This window comes from Podarcis tiliguerta (assembly GCF_965153285.1).
Source record: "Podarcis tiliguerta genome assembly, chromosome: 7".
NCBI classification, from domain to species: domain Eukaryota; kingdom Metazoa; phylum Chordata; class Lepidosauria; order Squamata; family Lacertidae; genus Podarcis; species Podarcis tiliguerta.
In genome coordinates, this window is record NC_139540.1 from 46,149,343 (window position 1) to 46,167,805 (window position 18,463).

Below are 18,463 nucleotides of genomic sequence, written 5' to 3' on the forward strand. Positions count from 1 at the left end.
AATGCTTTAAATACAAAGTCCAGGCACTGATCCTCTACCAGCTGAGACCTTCATGAAGCTATTCTTGCTTTCAGATTACCGATAGATCTTAGCTCTGAATGTAATTGTGTCATTCTATAAATACCTGTGGGAGTATATTCTGTTGCACATTTGGAAACGTTTCTTCTTCACCTCCATCATTATCCCCTCCCCACTTTTTAGTTGAAAGTTCTGGGATAAAGCTACGCAGTTAAAAGGGCAAATGTGGAAATGATTACACTTGCACTGCTTTCAAACTGCTTTCCCTTCTACAGATAAAGATGAGAACATTCTCTCTGGAATCACTATGTTTTAAAGCTTCAGACAATGTTTATAAAGACACTAAAGGGAGCTTTGATGTCCTGCATGCTAATAGCAAAGGAAACGTTGCAGAGATTTCAACATGCTATCGTCATCAGCTAGTTACTGGAACTATATTAAATGAAGCATATATCAACACTGCAGACTTTGAATAAGAAAAACTGAAGAAAGAGGTCCGGAAGATTGGAGAGAGAGAGAGAGAGAGAGAGATCACAAAACTAAATGCAGCAGCTGTGGGAAAAGTGAGAGCTACTCATGTTGATGACATAATACTGCGCCATCAATCTTAAAAAGATGGCTCTCAAAGTTAGAAAGTGACTGTCCAGGGCTGAACTCATCTAGAGTAAAGAGCTAAGCAGAGTGAAAAATGGCATATGCTCTTTTTGCTCTCGTTTTTTAGACACACACACAAATTGGGAAGTTGCATTTTCTTCATAAAGCTTCCATGCACACACACAAACACATGCACCACATGCTGATACAACCCAGTGTGAGAAAAAAACCCCACCCAGATTCCCTTTGAAATTTGCTTGAAAGCTTAAGCTACTGCAGCAGGTTAATTACAGCAGCCTTCCTGTTGAAGGACTGGATTGGTTTCTGGTGGGTGGGCTGGAAGCACTCACCTGACCCTCCCCAATCAGCTGCATCCCTGAGGTATATTGGGAAGGTGAGGAGCAAAGTGGCAGTGAGGTGAGGTGGTGGCAGTGCAAACACACTAGCGGAGCCAAACCAGCACTCCTGCCAATGCATTTGTACTGCACTTCCTCATTTCCTCCCCACCCCTTTCCCTCCCAGTTCACTGCAGCAATGTGAGTGGATGGGAGGTCAGGTAAGTGCTGCCGCCTCACCCCACCGACTGCTACTGCTTGTATGCTTGCGGACCCTGCAGCCTAGCACAAATATATATACATCAAGCTGATCTTGAGTTTAAAACTGGGAGCTTGCACTGGAGTTCTCTTAACATTTTCCTCATTCTTTCAGATCCAGCATATTATTGTACTGATTTCTTCTCCTTTAGTTTAAATATAACACTGCCATTATCGTTAACACGTTTTAGCACCAATAAAAAACAACAACCCCTAAACCTAGCAAATATTAAAAATTCTACTTCAGTATGCGGGAAATGTGATTGTGGAGAATGTGATGGGGAATTGAAACTTATCAGAAAGAACCCAGATTTTCAGTGTGTTTTCATTCTCCTGTTATTCATGCTCACTGCTCTCTCTCACCACATATCTTGCTCTAAGAATGATGCTGCAGGCAATGCAGCAAGCAAGAGTGGAAACATTCACTTTACAATCCTTAGTTTCTTAAGAAAGTGCTGTTGAAGCTTCCATATCTAATGCAGACATGTCACATGGGTACACTGGAAAGAAAAACCCTAAGGGGGATCTCTCTTTTTGAATGCTCTGCCCCATATTCTGCTACACTGAATCTAACAACATTCTGTAACTACATTTAACAAAGAGGAAGAGGAGGAAGAGAAAGGGCTACTGATAAAAAGGTTCCTTAAAATGGAAGCAAATTGATGCTGTAAACAAGTTGCATTATTACTTCCAGTGGCAGATACTATAGTTGGGATTACGTACAACATTTTGAAGAAAAAGCAATCTTTCACTTTTCTTTTAGAATAGAATTCAAAGTATTGCTACTGAACATTGATTTACCTCTGCCAGGACCTATGCAGAATCTAGAATTGGCATAGCATCTCTACTAAGACAGTAGGGGATAACAGAAAGGAATTCACAAACATATTAAGCAATGAAGGGCAGGTATCATGGGGAAATTGTGGTTCAAAAAGACAATGAAGTATCTCCTTGATACTTGTTAATGTACAAGAACAAAAGCATGCCAACTGTTCAGCCATGAACTACTAAACACACATATTAGGGATGTAGGACCCGAATAATGAGGCAAATCAGAATGATTCAGGGGTCTCCTGTCCTCCCAAATCAAAGTGTGATTTAATCCCCTGCTCCAAACACACAAAAATAAAAACCCAGTCGGATCAGGGCCCTCACAAAGCCCTGTGTCAATCTATCACTTTCTGTGCTTTTCTGTGCCATATACCTTTATTTTCTGGTCTATACGCTTGTCTAAACTGATGGGTTTTGGAAGAAATGAGGCAGACCCAATTGTTCTTGAATAGCGTTGGATTGTTGTTGTTGTTGTTGTTGTTGTTGTAAAGAACAGCAGCGGAGGATTATTTTTAAAAGTTAAATTTCATATAGTTGGGATTATTATTTTTTGACATCTTACATTGCTCTACTTGCTTTAACAACAACAGCTTCTCTCTCTTACCCCACCCCTTACCCCATACGAGCTCTTTAGAAGTCCACAGGCAGCATTCTGGATATCCTCATTCTGTAAGGCCTATTAGAGACCAGTAAGAACTACTGAATGGTCTAGGCTTGTATGGTGCATTAGAGGCCACAATCAACCACCAGAAAGAAAAGCTAGAGTGAAGTGACAGTTTAAAAAAAATAAAAATAATTACAAACTAAAATGCACACCACTCTTAATTGTTTTAAGGTAAGAAAGAAAGAAACCATCACTCCCTTTTTAGTCCCCCAGCCTACAAAAATAAGCCCCTGGGCCTATTTCTGCAATTCTATGAACTGTCCTGAGACCTCCAGGTATAGGGTGGTATACAAATTCAGTAAGTAATAATAATAATCTGGCAGGCTTAATAAACTTTGTGGAGTGGTTCCTCTTACTGCCGCACAATATGTTTCAAAGTTAAACACTCCTTCAGGAGCTTGAAAAGCTTGCAAGTTCCTTAAAATCAAATCAATTCAAGAACCAGCTCGAAGAAGTAGCAGAGCAAAGAATATTATTTTTATTCTTTACACTTCTGTGTTGAACCTCTGCAGATACCCACTGAGCTACAGCAAAAAGTACTGCATCAGTGAGCACTGGGTCCTGTTTACCTTTTCATTTTCTTCCCTTTCAACATGGCCAATGCGTAGGGTTTACAGATGGTTTGCTTATGTAAGTTGTGATCAGCTCCAATATGCTGGAGAGCACCCCTTTTAAAAAAAACAACGACATGCATTTCCCCCCCTCATTTTCATGCAGGCTTAGTTTACCACAAAGTAACTACAATGAAATGCTTTAAAAAGATCCATTAAATATTCCTTTTGAATTAGTGCGAGAGCACCAGAGCTCCTCTAAATGAAGTTATTAAAAAAGCAAGATAGACATTTATATAATGTGAGGGCTGGCACAAATTGCAACATGTTGAGAGTGAAAGTTATGTAAAACCTTTTGAAATATGTCACTTCTCACCACTTCAGAATACGTATATATAAACCCGACCAGAATATCTTTTACAAGCTAGTAACTCACAAGTGATGGTTCCGGATCGTCATTCCTCGCCCAGCATATGATGTGGATAGTACCCTCTGGTGTTCCCCAAGGGACCACAGTGTTATTAGCTCTCTCAGAGGACATGGCTTAAAGTGGCTCTTGGTCTCTGCTCTTGGACACAAGAGCCACAACTCATTATCAAGTAGGACAGAGGATACCTTATCTCTTCCCTCTCCTTCCAACAACACCCTAATGGTTCTCACAAGGTGCTTTCACATTTCTTTCTGCTCCTCTCTTCAGTTCTCCACCTGTGTGTGGCCCTCTGCTCTCTCTGATACTTATAAAGTAGAAACAGCCCTTCTACATCTCTGCTTTACCATACCTGTATTCCTTCAGTATATCCCTGGACTCCTTCCCTATTCCTGTGCCAGTGTTTCTTCCAGCCTCAAAGCACATCTGTTGCCAAATTTGCTTTTGCTACATCTATCCTAATCTTTCAAGGCCCCACCCTCCACTCAGCATAGTGTACCTTCATTACTGTTGCTTTATTTATGTGGAACCATATAATCTAGGTGATGCATTAAACCTGCCTTGGTGCAGTAGACTGGATGACAAACTGCTTCTATCTCAGCAACTCTATAATTTCCAAGAACGTACAGTGTTTTACAAGGATATTTAACTCAAATCAAAATTTATGCTATGGATTGGAAACCCACTAAACTTAACAGCTGGACACAACTCAGTTATATAGACTTTATTATAAATTCTTTGACACCACAATGGGTTTTTAAATAGAGAATTTAGTGAAAAACAGTTATCTAATTAAGGGTCCAAACAATCCAACAAATGAACATGCAGATGTTTTATTCTAATGCAGAGACCTCCAAACAAAAGACCTGAATCATTATGCACATCATAGGCATAACTATACTCCACTAAATGAAGAATTTTACAAAGAGGGGGTAGAAACCTAGCAATTTTCAGAGGTGGATAACGTGCAACAGGAGTGCAAGAATGTGTGTGTGTGTGTGTGTGTGTGTGTGTGTGTGTGTGTGTGTATAGAGGAAGACAGTACTTACATGCCATGTGAAAGCAACCCCTTCAAAAAGCTCTCAGATTTGTATAATTCCTTTACTAAAAATGCAAGAAGGAATTTCCTCAGCTCCAAATAAAATGATATTGTTATTTTTGTTGTTATTGCTATGAAGAATAAAAACACACTTTAATTTAAACGTCGGCCAACATTGGAATACTGATTGAGCTGAGTGAATTCAAGCTGCTCAGTCCTACTCTCTTGCCCCAGAGGACTTTGAGTTGGTGTTTGACATCTGCTGACTGCCAGCAAAGGAAGCCCCTTTATATCATGAGCTGAGTGAGATCTAGATTCCCACACCCACTCCTGTGCCACAGAGGACATGCTGCCTGGCAAACTGACATCAAGGTGTGATTGCTTACATCACAGGCTCATGGGATTTTGGGAGCTGAAGCCAGGTATGACACCAGGGAAGAATAAGGGTAGAGGAAGAAAAAGATGAGGGCAGAAAATGATTCTGGAATAGTCCTAGTTCCATTTGGACACTATGCAATTTCTAGAACAGTACTAGATTTGTGTGATTTTACCATGAGAATTTATAAGCTGCTCTCAGGGCTATAAACTTGAATATTTTTAATCAAGATATATTAGGCAAAGAATTAGCCCATTATCAGAGAATGGTTGTGTGGACAGTGTACTTTCCAGATCAAGAACCCAACCAACTGCTTAATTGTTCATCTTCATGAAAATAAATGAATGAACAAACTCTATGTTGAGTAATACACTAAAGTACATTTATTTTGCTTCCGATGCTGCAGTACTAAACACACCAAGGTGTAAGTTTAGTTGAAATCAGTGTGTCTTGTTCCTTAGTAAACACATCTTGGATTGTGCTGCATGTCATTTTATAGAGAGAAGAGGGTTACCATTCTGGGAATAGCTATTTCCCCTGCTCCTCAAAATGTAAATGCTAACAATATATGCAGAATTTTCATAGTGTAGAAGGAGTTGGATTTTAAAATACAGGTTAAAAATATTCTGGCCATCTGCAGAAGTTACATTACTTTTCATGATGTTTCCACGGCAGACTTTTTCCTCAAGAAGCTTGAACAGATGGTTAGACCGCCATTGTCTACTTGCTTGTATCCATGAAGATAATTTAGAGCCTTTTGAAATCCTCAGAAATATGGCCCTTTTTTTTCTGAAGCAGGTCTGTCTGCAAAAAGAATTTCAAATAAACAAAAATCCACTGAGTACACATATTCATTTGGAATTTATGAATACAAACTCTGCATTACAGGATAACCTTTTATAAAAGCAAATTTTTTTATGAGGTAACAAAAAAGTGACAAACCTGATAGAAAAAAAATAAAATATTGTAGTTATGGCAGTGCTTCTCAGAGTTACAAAATGCATATTTATATTATTGATGTATTTATTATACATGGTCATCTTAGTAAAAGTAAAATCTCAAATTCACAAATCATAATGCAAAGGTTAATATACAATGCTTCTCACAGCATCATAACTGACATGAAGCTTGTCTGCTAACTCTTAACTGTACCCTATGAAGTAAAAAAGAAAATAAAAGAAATTATAACATCCCTCTTGAAAATATTCACTGAAGCTAGCAAAAATGGTTTTCAGTGGGCAGCCATGTAGTTGAAGCATGGGACTTGAGATGTCTTTAATGACTAAAAAAGGGTCACTTCATCAGATTTGTGGAATGCTATCCTGAGTTGGCAAGTACATGTAACTTGCAACTTACACATATTTAACTTGTGTGCATTCAGCTTTACACACTTGCCAAAAATAAAAATCACAAAAAATAAGAGTAGAAAGACTTTAGGCTATTGACTGTCTGGCTCCGAAGCACCCTCTCCGATTGCATGAAGCCCGGACAGCCCCGTGGTTTTCCCTGGAGCTGAGGGTGAGGAAACAATCGCTGAGACGGCTAGAGCGCCGGTGGTGGAAAACTCTTTCTGAATTGGATAGGACACAGGTTAGAGCTCAATATTGAGCCTACCAAGTGGCGATAGCGAAGGTGAAGAGGACTTTCTTCACCGCCTCTATTGCATCTGCAGAAAATAGCAACAGGAGACTCTTTCAGGTGGTTTGCAATTTAACAGAACCACCTTTGCCATCAGGGCCTTGTAAAGACCCCAAGATCTTCTGCAACGATTTTGCAAAGTTTTTTGCAGATAAAGTCGTTCAGATTCGGAAGGAGGTAGACTCCGCCGTGGGAGCAGGGCTGGGGTGGGAGAGTGCTAGAGTCCTGTCTAGTCTAGTTGAATGGAATCAATTCCAATCTGTTACCTCCGAGGATGTGGACAGGCTGCTTGGACAAGTGAAACCATCCACCTGTCTCCTTGATCCTTGCCCATCCTAGCTAATAAAAGCGAGCTGGGAAGGGCTGGGTGATGGGCTCTGCAGGGTGATGAATTCTTCCCTCTGTGAGGGAGCATTCCCAGACCCACTGAAAGAGGCGGTCATTAAACCGCTTCTTAAAAAAATATCTTTAGAATCGGCCAATATGGCCAACTATCGCCCAGTCTCAAATCTTCCATTCTTGGGCAAGGTGATTGAGCGAGTGGTTGCTGAACAACTCCAAGCACACCTGGAGGATGCGGACCATTTGGATCCCTTCCAATCGGGATTCAGGCCTCATCATGGGACTGAAACTGCCTTGGTTGCACTGGTTGATGATCTCCGGCGAGCTAGGCACAAAGGTGAGAGCTGTTTCCTGGTTCTGCTAGATCTCAGCAGCCATTGATACCATCAACCATAACATCCTTCTGGACCATCTAGAGGAGCTGGGAGCTGGGGGCACTGTTATACAGTGGTTCCACTCCTTCCTTCTGGGCCCTGTTCAGAAAGGGGGGGGATGAGTGTTCAGATCCCTGGGCCCTCACTTGTGGGGTGCCTCAGGGTTCCGTCCTCTCCCCCATGCTTTTAACATCTATATGAAGCTGCTGGGAGAGATCATCGGGAGATCATGCAGATGATACCCAGCTCTCTTTTAAATCAGAACCAGTGAAGGCAGTAAAGGTCCTGTGTGAGTGCCTGGAGGCAGTTGGAGGATGGGTGGTGGCTAACAGATTGAGGTTGAATCCTGACAAGACAGAAGTACTGTTTTGGGGGGACAAGGGGTGGGTGGGTGTGGGGGACTCCCTGGTCCTGAAAGGGGTAACTGTGCCCCTGAAGGACCAAGTGCGCAACCTGGGAGTCATTTTGGACTCACAGCTGTCCATGGAGGCACAGGTCAATTCTGTGTCCAGGGCAGCTGTTTACCAGCTCCATCTGGTACGCAGGCTGAGGCCCTACCTGCCTGTGGACTGTCTTGCCAGAGTGGTGTATGCTCTAGTTATCTCCCGCTTGGACTACTGCAACACGCTCTACATGTTTGAAGGTGACCTGGAGACTACAATTAATCCAGAATGCGGCAGCTCGACTGGTGACTGGGATTGGCCACCAAGACCACATAACACCGGTCTTGAAAGACCTACATTGGCTCCCAGTACATTACCGGGCACAATTCAAAGTGTTGGTGCTGACCTTTAAAGCCCTAAACAGCCTCGGCCCAGTATACTTGAAGGAGCATCTCCACCCTCATCGTTCTACCCAGACACTGAGTATTGAATATGATACAACAGTATTCCCAGGCCATGCTTCTTTATTATTAAGAAAACTGTATACAGAAACCATTATTTTCACTTGTTTTACTTCCTTTTTTTACATCTTATGATTCCTAGTACTGGTGATTGATCATGAATACATTACATATTGATATTTCTTGACTTTATTTCATTTACGTTCCTAGGAATTTGGGTTGGAGTCAAGGACAACTTTATAAGCTCATCAAGGAGTCAATGAGCTCAGAATATGGAAAACCCTGATATAGCAATGACGTCAGAGAGAAATTAAATTCAAGACATATGGATTGTGATGTCTGCTAAAGCTTAGATGAATGTAAAATAATTACAAAGATCATTCATAAAGCAATGCTGATAATACTATAAACATCCTGAAATTTGTCAACTAATTAACAGACGTATATTATGCAATAATAAAGGTGTTAATCTAAGGTGTCACACGAGTCTGTTGTTTTACTAAAAATAAGTAGACCATCTTGAAATTGCATCACTACTGGACACTAATACATAAAAATTGCAAAAATTAGATGTATATATTCTATGGACATTTGTTGCAGAGTATTGGAATATTTGTCAAGGTCTTAAATTTGTCTCACTTCAAGAAAGCTTTTCACCACCCACAACTGCTTATTTGCAGGTTGTTCCTAGGCAACACCATTTAAATTAGTGAATGTTAGCAAAGAAATTTAAGTTCTTTACAATAAAAGAATTGCATTGGTGGACTAGATCAAAGATTCTTTCAGTCTAGCATTCAATCTCCAACAATGGTCAACCAATGCATGTAGTAGGACAGCTCACTTCAACAGATGTTTTGGACTACAATTCCGACAATCTCTGACCATTGACTATGCTGGTTGGGGGAGAGTTGTAGATGTAGTCCAACAACATCTAGAGGGAATCACATTGGGGCAGGCTGCAAAAGAAATGTACAAGCAGAGCCTGATTAAAAAGCCGTTTTGCCAGAACAACAAACCTAGATGGTTCACTACAGGCCCATTTCCTCTTAGGGTAAAAAATAAAATAAAAGGATTAAGATTAATTGAAGATGAAACATGGATTTTATTCAAATGAGAATTCTAAAATATAACTAAGTTCACACACACACACACACACACACACACAGCATGTCACACTTCTATTGCAACTGCAACATTGGTGAAATGTTAAGATAACACCAAATTTTGCAAGCAGTAAACTGAATTACAAGTAAACCAATTTGGGAGGGGGGGCTTAAAAATGCTGCAACTCAATCTGCTATTTTCAATCCTCAGTTTTTTCAGAGCACAGTTGCAGTTGCCGTATCTTCTAAATCCTAGAGTTAAATCTACATTCAGCTGACTGCTCTGATTAATAGCTCTAAAATGTTAGCTCTCTCTGTTGACTAAAACATTTTTGTTCAAAGCAAATCCTTTTCCCCTTGATGGAATTTCAGCACTGGAACAATGAGTCACCAAAGCTTGGTTTTGCCAGTGTAAGCTGCATGGAAAGTGCAATTGTTTTAAGAAATTTCTCATCCACCTTAACTAACCATGAAATACAGCACTAAATGGACTATCCTGACATATGGCTCACATGATATTTATTATGCCTACAACAACAACAGGAACAACAAGCTATGAGATCCCACATATATATATATTTGCTAAGTGTTTCTGTGTGAACACTAAAAAAGGCAGAGATCAATACTACTTTAATTCATGCATTGTTAGCCTTTGTCTGCTGGAAATACTGAGTATTTTAAGAATGTAAGAATCATGGCTGTGATAATTCATTTCAAATAAAAAATGCAAATGTTAGCTAAAAGCTATTATTTTTTCCTATATCCAGCTTTTGCCAAACTCCGTCCAAATTTAGTAAAAGCTATCTGGCAAAGAGTCAGGCAACCAGGAGGGAGATGGCTTTACTGGCAGTGGCACCCGAGTTACAGAACAGCCTTCGTGGACAGCTTTGCTTGGCATCATCTTTGTGATCTCCTTGGTACCAGATGACCTTTTATACAACTTTAAAATTCCTCCTAGTTTAAAAAAATTGCATTTCAACTGCACTTTAAAAATTAAATAGCCTTTATTGTACTGTTTAATGGAATATGTTTCATGAGGATCTCAGAGAATGTATGTTATGGTATGGCTACATGAGTTCTGTACATGCTTTAATACATTAAAACATGCATACCTTGCCTTTCTCTCGCGACATCGCTAAAGGCAGCAAAAATGGGGTTCCTAAGTGGTTTGCATTTAGGTACTGACCCTTTCAGAGCTGCTTAACTTCAACAAGGTTCCTGCATCATATGCCTTCGGGATATAGCCTGATAATTTAAGGCTTTATAGAACAAATACATTGGAATTGAGTCCAGAAGCTTGCAAGTAACCAGTGTAACTGTTTAGGCACAGGTGTGATAAGATTATACTGACTGACAGCTGACACAAAGTAGGAAGCAGCACTCTGTACCAACTGGAGCTCAACTGTTTTCATGAGCAGCACCATGTAGAGCACATTACAGTAGTCTAATCTAATTAAGGCATGGGTTGTATATCTCTTGCAGCAGACTTAATTAAGGAGTTAATCTGTCTGTGACTACTTCAGCAATGGATTTCCGCACAACCAGTAACTCCTTACTGTTTAGAACCAGGGGTGGAGTTTCGTCTTTAAAATTTCAGCAGGACCCTGTGCGAGGCCAAAATTTGGTGCCCTCCATCTCCTGCCTTCCATTCTGCTCAGCTCATTATGTCATAGTTGTGCCCCCTAGGCTTGGTGCCCAGTGTGGCAGAACCAGTCATGCTGCCCTTAATCCACCTCTGCTATAACCCTCAAGTTCTAGGCTAAAAGTGTTATTTTCCTAGTAAAGTTCAGCAAAGTAAAATTAATCTGGTTTTTTATATATATATATCTCCCAACTAGTTTACTTAACAAACTGAGACACTTAAAAGAATTAAGTGTAAGTAAATAAAACTTGGGAATCCTTGGGGCTTCTTTTTTATGGAAATCAAAGTTTTTGAAGTGTGTTTTGAAGTGTGTATAGTTACATAATTTTAAGACGTTGTGTGTGTAAGAAATCACAAGCACCCAGGATGGTGGTGATGTGGTGATGATAATTATAGCAAGAACTGTGTGCATGTGCGCACACACACAATAAATATAATTACACATCTAAGAGTGAATATTACACAACTGACACATTTTCAATTCTGGGTATTCATTAAAGTGGCACCCTACAATTTGGGCTCGGATTCGGATTCATTTGGGGTTCAGTCATTTCACATTGGTGCTATATCTACCGCAGCTCACCTAAGTTCCAGCCATGGTAGTGCTGGAACCTCCCCAGTTGCTGGTGTCTACCTGGGTGGCAACAATCTGGAATTTAGTCAGTTAATGGCAGTTCAGTGGTTGGGGCTGCCAAGGCATGCATTGGGACCAGTTGCTCCCTTTGTGGTTCCAGGCAGGATAGTGCTAGAACTTCCCCACCTGGGCAGTCAATGAGCTGGGTATACTTAAAGGAAAGATTCTGTGCCTGCAAGCCATGTTGGTTTTCAAGTTATCCAGCAATGTTGGCTGGCTGTTCCTTTAGTGTGGTCTGAAATATGCTGAGAAGAGCTCACCAGTTCTCTTGATCCTAAGGGAATAAATAGGACAAGTCCCAGAAGTCAACAGGGAAGTTTGGCTTGCAGTTCAGGGCCAGTGAGGTTAAGTAATCCACCATGAAAATATGGTGGGGATGGGGGTTGAACTGTATAGGCCAGGTGGAGTCCATTTGGTGGATGTCAGCAATGACATCTTCCTACTGACCTGCAGAGGGGGCTGCAGTTTAGATGCAGGAAAAGAAACTGTTTAGCCTGGTGACATCCTTTAGGCATCTTTTAGGTAACGGGTTGACCCTGAGGCTCACTTCTCGGATTCCGTGGTTCTGAGCGTGAGATAGGGGACTTTTTTTGAGGCCAAACTCCCTTATCCACCTGGGGTTCTGGGGTTCCGGGATGTGGTGACAAGGTACAGCCTCCCTTCTTCACCTTCAGCCTCAGATTCAGGACAGGCTAGAAAGCCATGCCATAATTCCTTAGGCAAAGGCGGGTCACCCAATGGCTATAGTTATACAGTGAAGTTAGTTCCCGTCCCATAGTCATCGCCCTCTGCTGATTTCAATACTGTATGAGGTTTAAATAAAAGTGGCCCAGTTCAACCCCAGCTTATGTGTCTGCCTCTTTACAAATGTAAGAGTAGTTAAATCCTAGAGTATTTGTTATTCACACATTCTAGAGACATGGGATACATCTAAATCAACCTTATATCTATGTCTATGGGTTATATGTAATGAACTCATACTCAGAGCAAACCCATTGAAATTAATGGACTGAAGTCTATCTATGAGCTAGACAGATAAAAGTGTTTTCTACAGCACTTGGAATACAATGAAGCACTTTGGTTATTGGAAACAAACAGGAAAGAGCTGTAATTGGTTGGGAAGAGAGAATTGGCTGGTACGTTTCCAAGCTGCATCCCCTTCTCAGACTCTTAGTAACATACAAAAGAAGTGAGGATGATAATTGTATGGAAATCCTTACAAAGAAAATGTATCGGCTTCTATTTAGGGAAGAAAAACAAGGCTCGGAGCAAAGAGATTTCACATCTTCAAAGCTTTCTGCCAAGTAAAAGCAATAATAAACAACAAGAAAACCTACATGACGACAGTAAAGCTAGTTATCATTTTTTCTCTACGTATCTCTCAATCTCTTTCAGCCTGATTAACCTGGAATGGATAAGATACAGTCCAACAGACCCTGCTCAATTTTAATAAAACTTGGGAACACAAAAAATGTTTTCTGATATGTATGTTTAGACTTTGTGAATGCTAACAAACAACAGAGCAATGGTAAAATTATCGTTATCGTTCTTACTACTTACGGCATAGCAACTCACAGCCAGTTCTAACAGACATATTGTTCCTAAATGGCAGGTGTTAACAAAAAGCAATAAAAGATTGGGGAAGGAAGCTTTCTCAACAATGTTGCTGTCTTTACACTAAAGAGGGACAGAAGCCATGGTTATGGTATCTTATCATCAATATTGGTCAACACATAGCTTTTGTTAGATGATAAATTTCTATACAGTCATACCTCGGGTTAAAGTAGTTTCAGGTTGAACGTTTTCAGGTTGCGTTCCACGGCGACCGGGAAGTAACGGTACGGGTTATTTCCGGGTTTCGCCGCTCGCGCATGCGCAGGTGCTCAAAATGACGTCACATGCATGTGCAGAAGTGGCAAATCACAACCCACGCACGCGCAGATGCGGGTTGCGTTCTGCTCAGGATGCGAACGGGACTCCGGAACAGATCCCGTTCGCATCCAGAGGTACCACTGTATGCACCTTGGTAGATATTTGATTTTGGTTAACACAACAAATGCTGAATTATAACACCTCAGGATCTGTAAAATGGTTCCCTTTTGCTTTTCAATTATTTAAACATACTTTGCAAATGTCAGTGAAACAAAGATGGAAGCAATCAATGATTATCAGCAACATATTGCAAGATATAACCACAGGAGACAACTAAAACAGTGATAAAATTATGGCTGAGTGGCTCCTCCTTTCTCTCGCCTCCCCCCACCCCACCCTCACATATGAATCTTTCTAGACATACTATTATTACTTTGGGATGCCTCCTTTTTATGAGCTAATCAGCATCTCATCAAGTCAGTTTTTTATCTGACTTTGAATGACATTCTAATGGCTTAATGTCAACTCACAGTAAAAACTCGATTAGCAGAAGGAGAAAATAGCAGTGAATTAGAGTTTGTGGGCACTGTCTATTGCAGTTAAAAATAAGTGCAAGAAAAATGCTGTCCGTCCATCATCGCGCCCCCCACCCATTCTTGCTTCTGTGAATCACCAGAAGAACCACCAAACATTGCATTTAGCAACTCTCTGGGAGTTCAGTTTGATCTCACCTAAACAGAAGACATTCTTCCCCTTTACTCCTGCATAGGGAGCTGAAAACGATCCATTGCTGTGCGGGATCAGGTCCTACCTGTGGTATAGTGATTAGAGTCTTGGACCAGGACCTGGAAAACTGGAGTTGAAATTCCCATTCAGCTATGGAAGCCTGCTGGGTGACCTTGGACCAGTCACAGTTTCTCAGACCAAACTACCTCACAAGGTTGTTGTCAGCATAAAATGGAGAAGGAGGAAAACCATGTATGCCACTTTGAGCCTCTTGGAGGAAAGGTGGAATATAAGTGTAATAAAGGGATGTAATGTAATTATTTTATGAGAACAACCAGGGTGCTGGTGCATGCTGTTCAAAAGTCTCCACAGTGCTCCTCCTTGACATCTGCTGTTCCTGCCTCATAATCAAAACAAACCAGAGTCTGTCTTGACACTTCACCCCAAGGTTCACTTTCCCTCCCTTGTTCACATGACACATTAAGTTAGGCCACTACATATTCACATTAAACCACTGTTTAAAACAAACTAGCTTAAGTTTACAAATCCCATGCTAAAGGTATTACCTTTCCTGATTTACAGTTCACATACTGGGGGTACAAAGCCAGAAAGTTTAACACCCCCCCCCCCACATATACACATCTATATCTCAACAATGACAATCATAGTTCTTTCCTAAAGGACAAATAAACTAAATGGAAATGCAGGAGATATGCTTAGCGGACTCTGGCCTTTATGTGTCAGATGGTCATAGTCTACTGAAAGTGAAATACCATGATCTATAGTTATTTCCCGTAATACTTTATCCATGTCCTCCTACCAAGGAACATGCAGTCTGAGCCAAATCCCAATGGATCTGAAATACTTGGATTTAATTCAGTTTAGTCATTTTCACGAGGGGGGGGGGGTGTTATAAGTGTATCCAAGTACTTCAACTTAAAATTGTCTGTCATTGTACCAAATACTTTCAGTAACAATATCTGAACCACAATATTACATTCATAATGTATGCTACTTCAACACATTCTGTCTATTAGGGATAATTATATTCTTCTTTGTTACTCCTTTTACATGTTTGATGTGCCTCAGGTCTCAATGCGTTCATCAAAATACAGTAATAATTAATATTCCTTATGCCATCATTAAAATGAATTATGAGCATAGCTTTTTACAGAGTGGGTTAGGTAACACAAGCCATCCCATTGATCAGGGATTTGGGAAACAAACAAGAAGAGTGAATCTACATTTGAGATCTATATCCACAACTCATTTTTTGCACTCAATGTTACGAATTTGGTTGCAAGAGGAATTTTAAAATTATTATTATGGGGGGAAATGTTATACAGGAGACAATACAAAATTTACATGTGGAGAAAGCTTAAATGAAGCTCCATTTTTTAAAAAAAGAAATGTTGAAAGACTAAACTAGTTGAAGGAAGACACTATTTCCCCATGAGTTCATACAGCACCTAACACAGTATTTCAGTATTTCACAAAATAAGTTACCAGTCAAGACAACAGGGCATTTTTAGATTTATGTCTCTAACAACTCTTATACAGATACTTTAAAAATATGTGCTCCAACACATACATAATCCTTAATAGTTGTTTTATTTCCGTAAGATAAGATGTCACCCATTATGCACATAATAACTTAATCTGAAATGTAATTATGTTGCAGTTCTAGGAGAAAAAGTCATATGAAGGTTAACTAGATTCAAAATAAGCTGGTTCTCATCAGGGAGTTGCACTTGATTCAATTACATCAATTGATTTAGCAAGCTTTTTATTTATTTTTTTAAAAATGACAACAAACCGCCCCCCCCCCCCCTAGAAATGTCTAATACTTTAAGCAAAGAGAATTTACTGAAAAGCATAAACAGTGTGATGATGCCTGGTCAAACCCCAGGGGAAACATATTCTGTGTATGAGCAGAGCACCCTCACATGGAGGGGTCCCTCTTGGCTCAGATACTAATTTCCTCCTCCTTGGCTCAGCACACATTCAAATATTGCAATAAGACATGGGAGGGCTGCAGGTGTTTCCTAATCCCAATCCAGCTCTTCTATTCCACTTGATCAAGAACAGAAAGTTCAGGACATGTGCAACTTGGCAGAGTAAAGGGGACAGGTGAATGGAGTGTACACTGTAGCAAGTGGGGAGGAGAAAGATTACTGATAAGGAACTTTCTATATATGGGTGTTCTGCCTCCTATGAGGAAAAGATGCAGCATTTGGGACTTTTTAGTTCAGAGAATAGGTGAGCAAGAGGGGACGTGACAGTTTATTAAAATTATGCACGGTATGAGAAAGTACAGTGGTACCTCGGGTTACATACGCTTCAGGTTACATACGCTTCAGGTTAAAGTCGCTGCTATCCCAGAAATAGTGCTTCAGGTTAAGAACTTTGCTTCAGGATAAGAATAGAAATTGTGCTCCGGCGGCGTGGCGGCCGCAGGAGGCCGCATTAGCTAAAGTGGTGCTTCAGGTTAAGAACAGTTTCAGGTTAAGAACAGACCTCCAGAACGAATTAAGTACTTAAACCGAGGTACCACTGTAGATAAATAAACCTTTCTCTCTTTCGCTTAATACTAGAACTCATGGACATCCAGTGAAGTTGAATTTTAGAAGATCCAGGACAGAGAGAAAAGAAAATACTTCTTCACACAGGCCTTATTTAAACTATGGAACTTGCTTTCCCAGGAGGCAGTGATGATCACCAAACTGAATGGCTTTAAAAGAGAGCTGGACAAGTTCATGGAGGATTCTAGCCATGATAGCTATACTCTGCTTTCAAAGTAGGAGACAGTAATGCTTCTGAGTACCAGCTGCTGGAAAACACGGGGGTGGGAGGTCCTGCTTGTGAGTTTTCTACAGGCATCTGGCTGGCCACCTTGAGAACAGGAAGCTGGATTAGATGGGTCCTTGGCCTGGTTCAGCAGGCTCTTATTACAAATAATCAGGGCAAGTTACGCTTTGTTCATTCTGATGCCCAGAAAGATACATGGTACTACATGGGGTCAAAGTGAGGGCTACAGCAGGAGCAGTGCTTCCTGCCCTCACTCAGGCATCTTGTTGAGAGGAAGCTAACTTGCGTTGAAGAAAACAGCTCTGATAGTAAGAGTTGTTCGACAGTGGAACAGACTCCCTCAGAAGGTAGTGGACTCTCCATCACTGAAGGCTTTTAAGCAGAGGTTGGATGGCCATCTGTCATGGATGATTTAGTTAAGATTCCTACATTGCAAGGGGATGGGACACATGACCCTCGAGGTCCTTCCCAACTCTACAATTCTATGACTCTATGAAAAATGTCACCCACAAGCAGTTGGGTATTTGATTACTACTACCAGTAAACACTGCATAAGTCTCCATATGAAAAATATTACTAATTATAAGAACGATTATACCTCTTTGCTGAGGCTTTTGGGTGGAATTGAAGTAATAATGCCAGGTGCCTACTGATGTGTTGCCTGCTGTGTTGTTATGATCATTTGAGGCATTTTTATGTGATGTTTTGCATTTTTATATTGCAATGGTTATTATGATTTTGAAGGGAATTGCTGGGTAAGAATCGTTGGGTGATGAACGGTGAGTTCTAAGTGGAAGCAAATAAATAAAAAACAAATAAACTATGCAGTCCGCCATTATTATCAGACCTTTCCAAACACCAATTTGCTTCAAACCTTCACACATTTGTATTGTAGGGAACCTTGCATTTATCAGAAAATGATAAGAATGCCAAGGGTTCCTGTATCTATTATTTTTTATGAAAAGAACTGTTTGCTACGGGAAGCCCTTCTTTTTCTGCTGTAATGAAACCAACAGTCTGATGGCACACTGAAGTCCAACAAATTTATTATGGGGTAAGCTTTCATGGGCAATGAACTGTGGTACATGAGAGCTTTAGGGAAGAAAACTGTTAGGCAAATTATGACAACCTTTATATATTTTAGTTACATAATTGCTAGACCACCCTTTATAAAACAAAGTGGTTTACAAACATTATACAAGCAATCTGGAAAACACCATTAAAATTATAAAACCTACCAAAAAACAACAACAACCCACAAAGACATCAATTTTTTGAAAAGCCTTTATGAACAATAAAACAACAAGGCAGCAGCAGGTCCTAATAACTCTAAGAACTTGGGCAATGTAATTAAATCCCACCAAATGCCTGAGTAAATAGATGTGTC

General features: G+C 40.4%; 1 protein-coding gene across 7 annotated transcripts in view; it reads right to left on the reverse strand.

Annotated features, from left to right (window-relative positions):
- DLGAP1 (DLG associated protein 1) overlaps positions 1 to 18,463 on the reverse strand; it is a 286,294-nt gene that overhangs the window by 219,216 nt on the left and 48,615 nt on the right. For 5 of the 7 annotated variants that reach the window (XM_083450100.1, XM_083450103.1, XM_083450102.1 and 2 more), the window contains exon 3: positions 5,746 to 5,897. The exons of the other annotated variants lie outside the window; for them this stretch is intronic. The gene's annotated coding sequence lies outside the window, so the exon portion shown is untranslated. The remainder of the gene's footprint in view (positions 1 to 5,745; positions 5,898 to 18,463) is intronic. 7 annotated transcript variants of the gene reach the window in all.